Source organism: Tinamus guttatus, unplaced genomic scaffold (assembly GCF_059628265.1).
Source record: "Tinamus guttatus ecotype Peru unplaced genomic scaffold, ASM5962826v1 Tinamus_guttatus_pri_ptg001359l, whole genome shotgun sequence".
NCBI classification, from domain to species: Eukaryota; Metazoa; Chordata; class Aves; order Tinamiformes; family Tinamidae; genus Tinamus; species Tinamus guttatus.
In genome coordinates this window covers 1-7,027 of record NW_028289893.1, presented here as the reverse complement: position 1 = coordinate 7,027, position 7,027 = coordinate 1, and positions in this window count along the sequence as shown.

Sequence of the window (7,027 nt, the reverse complement as noted above, 5' to 3'; positions counted from 1 at the left end):
GCCAGAGGGATGCTGGCCTGCATGAGGAGGAGTGTTGGCCGCAGGTGGAGGGGGTGATCGTGCCCCTCTCCTCAGCTCTGCTCAGGCCACACCTGGACTCTTGTGTGCAGAAATATTGTGGGCTGCCCAGGACAAGAGCGATGTGGAACTTGCAGAGAGCGACCAGCGTAGTGCCACAAAGATGATGAAGGAACTGGAGCATCTATCTTATGAGGAAAGAGTAAGCAAGCTGGGCCTGTTTATCCTGGGGAAGACAAGAGTGAGAGGGGAACTTATCAACAGGTACAAACACCTGAAGGGAGGATGTAAAAAGGACAGAGTCAAACTCTTCTTGGTGGCACCCAGCAACAGCCCAAGGACTAAAGGATGCAAATTGCAACACAGTTTCAATGGGTACAAATTGCAACAAAGTTTCAACGTGCATATGAGGAAGAGCTTTTTATCTGTTAGGGTGACGGAGCACTGGAAGCGGGTGTCCAGCGAGGTTGTGCAGGCTCCTTCTTTGGAGATCTTCCAAACCCTCCTGGATGTGATCCTGGGCAACACGCTGCAGGGGTCCCTGCTTGTGCAGGGCGGGGTTGGACTGATGATGTCGAGAGGTCCCTTCCAAAGTCAACACCTGTGTGACCGTGTGACTCGGGAGGGCTCTGCGGGCACCCAGGGTGGCAGTGATGTTGGAAGGGCAGCGGTGGGGTTTTGCCAGGCCATAAGGCCTCTTCTCCCATGGCACTAAGTTGCCACCATTGGCAGATGGCAGATGGCCCTGCAGACGGCAGAGGGACAGAGCAGCCTCCATCGTGGTCTCCAGCACAGGGACCTTCCTGGCAGCAGCCCATTTCTGCACCAGCTGCCTCCAGGGACACTGCCCCCCGTGACGCGGTCCCTGAGTATGTCCAGCCCTGCGGGGCCCTGTGTCCCCCAGGGGCTTGGGGAGCTCGGCCCTGCATCTCCAGGCCCCGTGTCCCTGGGGCGCGACAGCTTCCCTTTGTCTGTGGCTTGGGCACTGCGGGGACACGTTGTGTGCGGCACCCGGAGAGTTGAGAGCTGCCCCGCGGTGGGGCTGGGGCTTCTTCCCCTTTGCGCATCATGTGGGACACGTGTGAATGGAAGTGCCGGAAGGCAATTTTTGCTGTCGCTCCCCTGAGCCTGGTGCACACAGGGCTCCACACAGAGATGTGCGGTGGGGATGCCTTTTGGGCCTGAGCTCGCTTGGAAAAAAAAGCAACATATGAACAATGATACAGGAATATATATTTAAACAACAACAAAAAAGAATAACAACAATAACAACAACAATAACAATAACGACAACAATAAGAGTAACAACAACAGTATCAAAAACAATATCAACAATATCAACAACTAAGAACTACTGTGACACTATAGAGAAAAAAATCCACAAAATAGTCTAGGGTCAGAGTCCTCATGCCCAGCGCTTCCTGGCAGCAGCCAGGGTGAAGGGGAGCTTGGCCTGCAAGGGAAAAGGAGGCGTTAGCAGGGCCGAGGAGCGGCTCGGGTGCTCCCGTGGAGCAGAGGCTCTTTGGCGGCTGCGCGGGCTCTTTGGCAGCAGCGCTGCCGTCATTGGTGCCCTGGCAGAGGCTTGGCGTGGCCAGCGCAGCCCAGAGGCCGTCAGAGGGGCTGAGGCAGCAGGTGCCCAGGCCTTGGGCGCTCCTGCGCCCTGTGCAGCTCTGCCCCGGCGCCGCGGCCCGCCAGAGCGCCCGCACACCTGGGCCAGGCTCCCGCGCGGCTGCTCCCCAAAGGCAGCGCGGAGCAGCGCCAAGGGGCCGGGCACAGCCCCAGCTCTGTCTGTGCAGCCAGCAGCAGGGGCCATACCTGGGGGCTGCAGCCGGAGCTCTCCCACTCCATGGGCTCCTCCGTGCTGCAGCCGACCAGGCCATTGGTGCCCCCATCCTGTAAGAGCGCAGGAGACCTTGGTAGGGACGATGCATGGGGGAGAGGAAAGACGAGCATGTGCAGGGGCTGCAGGGGCTCTACCTGGCTGCTGCCATAGCTCAGCCATTCCATGGGCTCTGGCGCGTTCTCTGCAGGCCCCCCATTCATGACAGGAGCCTGCAAGAGAAAGGGAGGTGTATGCAGGACAGGTCTCACATCCAAAGTACTCTGGCCCCAGGACCTCTCTTCCTGCATTGGAAAACAGGAAACCAGGAAGGGGCCAGGCCCAGCCCCAGCTCTCCTCATGCGGCCACAAGCAGCGGCAATACCTGTAGGGCGCAGCTGGAGCTCTCCCACTCCATAGGCTCCTCTTTGTCCAAGCTAACAACGCCTTGAATGCCGAGAGTCTGGAAGAGAGCAGGGAGCTTGTGGGGACGGTCATGGTAGCAGCGCTGGCTCTGGGTGCGGGGCCTCGTGTCCCCTGCGTGTGTGGGGCAGGCGGTGCACAGAGTCAGGGCGCCAGGCTCAGGCAGCAGCCCCCGAGGCCTTGGCCGCTCCTGGCCCTGGCACAGCTCTGTCCCAGCACCCAGGCCTGCCAGAGCTCCCTGGCACCTCTGCCACCAGCCCTGCGGCTGCTCTCGCAGAGCCAAGCGCCAGCCGTCCCCGTACAGACTCTGCCTGCACGCACTGTACCTGCCCCGAGCTCTCCCACTCCATGTCCTCAACTCCACAGTTGTCCATTTTTTTTCACTCTTGAGCAACTGCAAGAGAAAAGGAGTCAATGGTATTTGCATCCCTGAGAGCAGGGATCTCTGTCCCAGGAGCCTCTTGGCATCTCTGTGTGTGGGAGCGGTGGGGCACAGAGCAGGCAGTGCTGGGCCTGCCCGCAGCAGCCTCCTTGCCCCTGGCAGCCCCTTTGGCGTGCGAGGAGCCCAGTGCCAAGTGGAGGAGAGAAAAGGGCAATGTCAGAGGTATGAGCGCCAGCGGTGGCTTTGGGGCCTCCCCTGGGAGGCATCGCGCAGGCTGCCCTGGAGCCCCGCAGCTCCCCTGCATCTCGTGGGCACCACGGGTGGCCCCTGGTGCTGCGCGGCCCTGCTGCTCACCTGGCCTTGCTGCTGCGTGGCCAGCACTGGGGCCACTGTGAGGCGCAGCCCTGGGAAGCATCCGTGTTCCCATGGTGATAACTGCCCCTCTGGGATGTTCCACTGCTCTGTGGGGGGAGGAGGGCCAGGGGGGCTGCCGTGTGGAAGGGTCTGCGTGTGCTGGACTCCCCTGGCACTGCTGAGCCTGGTGGCAGAGAGCAGTGCGTGGCCTTGGGCTTGCTGGGTGCCAAGGAGGGCTCCTCACGCAGCCCCATGGCGCTGCTGGCGGCTGCCTGCCCAGAGGCCGGGCTCCCCTTGGGGCTCTGCTTCGAGCCCTGCAAGCAGCCTTGAACACCTTGATCTTTCTTCCCTGCTCCCCTCCTGCCCTTATAGCGCAATGGACTCAAGAAAGTTTGGTTTTCCATGGTGGAGACATGTTCCTTGGCAATACAATGAGGGCGAAGGGCAGTTGTGCCCAGGGTCAGGTGTGCATGTCCTCAGCAGAGCCCTTGTGAGTTGGTGGAGGCCTGGGAGCCCCTGGTGCTGCCGGACTCCTTCTCTTGTCCTGCCGCGCACCTTGCAGGCGCCATGTGCTGTGGCTGAGAGCAGCCTTGGTGCGGCTCCTGCACTGCTGCCCCTGCCACAGCTTCCTAGGGCTGCAGAGGGCAGAGCAGGCACAAATGTGCCCTCAGCAGCAGCAGCAGGGACCTGCAGCTGCTGCAGCTCTGCCCAGCACTGGGCTACCGTGCTCACTTACTAACGGAGGTGAATTCCCAGCCTTTGAATAAGGGCAGGTAAGGTGCCTTTGGGTAAGGTGCCATCAGGTGTAGTCCTCACATTGGTGAAAACGCTCCAAAAGCAAGCAGCACAGCCCCCGCCACCAAAGTGCTGGAGCCCAGAGGAGCATCTTGCTGCTGGCCAAGCTTGCTTGCTGGCATGCCGCAGTGCCCCTGCGAGGCAGAGCGCAGCTGCTGGGAAGGGGCTGGCGCCAGAGGTGCGCGTAGGGCTCTGGGTGGCTCCTGAGCAGCCGCAGGGCTGGTGGCATGAGGAATTGTCGGTAGGCATTTGTCTGCTGCCCTGGGAATGCTGGAGGGGAAGTGTGAAGCACAGCAGTGTTCCCTGCAGGGAGGCGCGAGCAGAGGGCTGGGCAGCGAGCTCAGCCCCGTGGCTGTGAGGGCAAGTGCTGGGAGCTGCCTTGTCTGTGCGCATGACACCTGCAGAGCCCAGGCATGCGCAGTGCCCCCGTCAGCAGAAAAGGCGCTGGGAAGCCCTTGCCCCACGCAGGCTGCTTGCAGAGAAGCTGCAGCTCACCTGCCTCAAAACTCTGGTGCAAGGGCCCCTTTGCGTAACGACTTTATTCTGGCTGCCCCCAAGATACTGCCCTCTCTGAGCACTCCCCTTGCTCTGGCTTTTCCGTCCCCAGTCTTGCATGCAGGGGTCTCTTCATAGTCTGTCTCTGAGAAGGCAGTTTCAGAGCTAATGGACAGAGCAGCTGCCTGGAATCCTGCTGAGCCGTGGAGGGGATAGGGTCGCGTGTACTTCCTGCTCTTGCTTGAAGTTGGCTTTCCAGATCTGGAGAACAAGGAACTGATGCGTGTGGTAAAGGGGGAAAGAAGGGGCTCCTGCACATCTTACGTGCAGGTTTGTCAGAGGAATGGGAGCAGATGAGCTGAATGTTCCTCTGCTGCTTCTTCAGCTTCTACTTCACCCTCTGAAATCCTGGCCACTCCCAGAAGCATGATAGACGGGAGCTGTGTTCTTTTGTGACACCTCCTGGATTCTCCCAGAGGAGTTGTCCTTCCTTCTTGCCTTCCGTGGTCCTGCCTCGCATTGCTCCCATGTCTGGGGATGTGCTCTTTTGGCACCCGCCTTACACAGTTCTCTGCTGAAGCTGCTGCAGGCAGAGGCTGCTCACGCTGCTCTCCTGGCTGCTGCACCCTCTCCACAGGGCTTTCTGCTGAGCTGTTTTGTAAGGCTCTTGTCTTGGCATGATGTTTTTGATCCAAGGCCTCCTTCATGCTCTCCCGGGCATTACTGACAAAGGTCTCAGCACACTCTTTTACCTCAGAGCGGAGGTACTGAATCATGTGCAGTCAGTGTGCATGAGCTGTGTGTGAGCAGCTTGCTGCTCAGCAGATGGGAGGTCTGTGGGCTTGTTGAGGCTGTTGGTGGTTGCGAGGTCAGTGTGTGCAGCGGCTGGTCTTGTGTGGAGAGCCCGAGAGCTGCACTTGCTTTGGGGGTGCGCAGGTGCAGCTGGCAGTTGCTGCAAAGGCATGGGCCCCCTTTGGAAGGAATGGCCAGAGGAATGGCTCAGCATGGGCTCTTTTCCTTGTGGCAGATGGTGTGAGGAGCCAGGTGCAAATGCTTGGTGAGCAGGAGGTGTGTGAGCACAGAGGTGTGCTCAGCAAGCTGCGCCAAGAGGCCGGCAGGAGCCTGCTGGCACTGAGCGTCAGGACTGCTTGGTGCCGGGTGCGAGCGCGGTGCCCGTTGTGGTCCGTGCAGGGCTGCAGTGGCCTTGCTTGGGAAGCTGCAGCCCTGCTGGCTTGCTGCGCATGGCAAAGGGGCCAAAGGAGGCCTTTGCTCCTGCCCTCAGAGGGGCAGTGTGAAGCAGAGCAGTGTTCCCTGCAGGGAGGCACGAGCAGAGGGCTGGGCAGCGAGCTCAGCCCCGTGGCTGTGAGGACAAGTGCTGGGATCCCCCTTGCCTGCGCGCATGACACCTGCAGAGCCCAGGCGTGTGCAGTGCCCCCACCGGCAGGAAAGGCACTGGGAAGCCCTTGCCCCAAGCAGGCTGCTTGCAGAGAAGCTGCAGCTCGTCTGCCTCGCGCCTGGGCCACCAGGGCTGTCTTGGACAGTCCCCTCCCTGGGAAGGTGCTTTGCAGCTGCTTGAAGGGACAGGCTGCCTGGAATCCTGCTGACCCCTGGAAGGGAAGGGGTCCCACCTGCTCCACGGCCTTCATTCAGAGTGAATTTTTCAACACTGCAGTACAAGGTCTGGTTGTGGGTGGTTGGGATGAATGGAGGGGCTCCTGCACGCCTTTGGGTGTGCTCTGCGCATCTTGCTCAGAGCTTTGTCACATGGATAGGAACAGGTGAGCTGAATGTTCCCCTGCTGCTTCTTTAACTTCTCTCCATGCTCTGGAAGTCTGGACGTTCCTGGCAGGATGATAGGTGGGAGCTTTGTTCTTGGCTTACTCAGCTTGGATTCTCCCAGAGGAGTTGTCCTTCCTGCTGGCCTTTCATGGTCCTGCCTTGCATTGCTCTCCTCCCTGGGGATGGTATCTTTTGCCACTGGGCTTGCACAGTTCTCTGCTGAAGCTGCTGCAGTCAGAGGCCGGCCAGGCTGCTCTCCTGGCTGCTGCACTAGCACCCTCTGCGCAGTGCTTTCTGCTGACCTGTTTTGTAAGGCTCTTGCCTTGGAAGAGTGGATGTCGCTGTTCCAAATCCTTCTGCAGGATTCCCAGATCATCACTGACAAAGGTCTCGGCATGCATGTTTAAATCTGAGCTGAGCTTGCTAAAGGAGCTGAGGTGCCAGTCCACAGGTAAAGGCAAGGTGGACGGAGTAGGAGATCTCCCCAGTGCTGGAGGAGCTGCTGATGTCTGAGCAGGCAGGAATAGAGGCATGGAAAAGCAGGGCTTTAAAGGAAGCTGCTCATTCCCATGGTTGCCCCTAAACCTCCTCGGGAAGATCAGCAAGTGTGCTTCAGACGAGTGGACAGTGTGTGGCTGGAGAAGTGTGTGGATTGCAGAGCTCAGAGGGTTGTTCTAATCGTTGCTGAGTCTAGTTGGAGGCCTGTGGCTAGTGGTGTCCCCCAAGGGGTCAGTGCTGGGTCCGCTGCTATTCACCTATTTGCTCAGTGCCTTGCAGGAGGTTACAGAGTGCCCCCTCAGCAAGTTTGCACATGAGACAAAGCTGGGCGAAGTGGCCGACACTCCAGAGGGCTGCGCTGCCATGGAGAGGGACCTGCAGAGGCAGGAGAGTTGGGCAGAGAGGAACCTCCTGAGACTGAAGAAAGGCAAGTGCAGGGTCCTGCAGTGGGGGAAGAATAACCT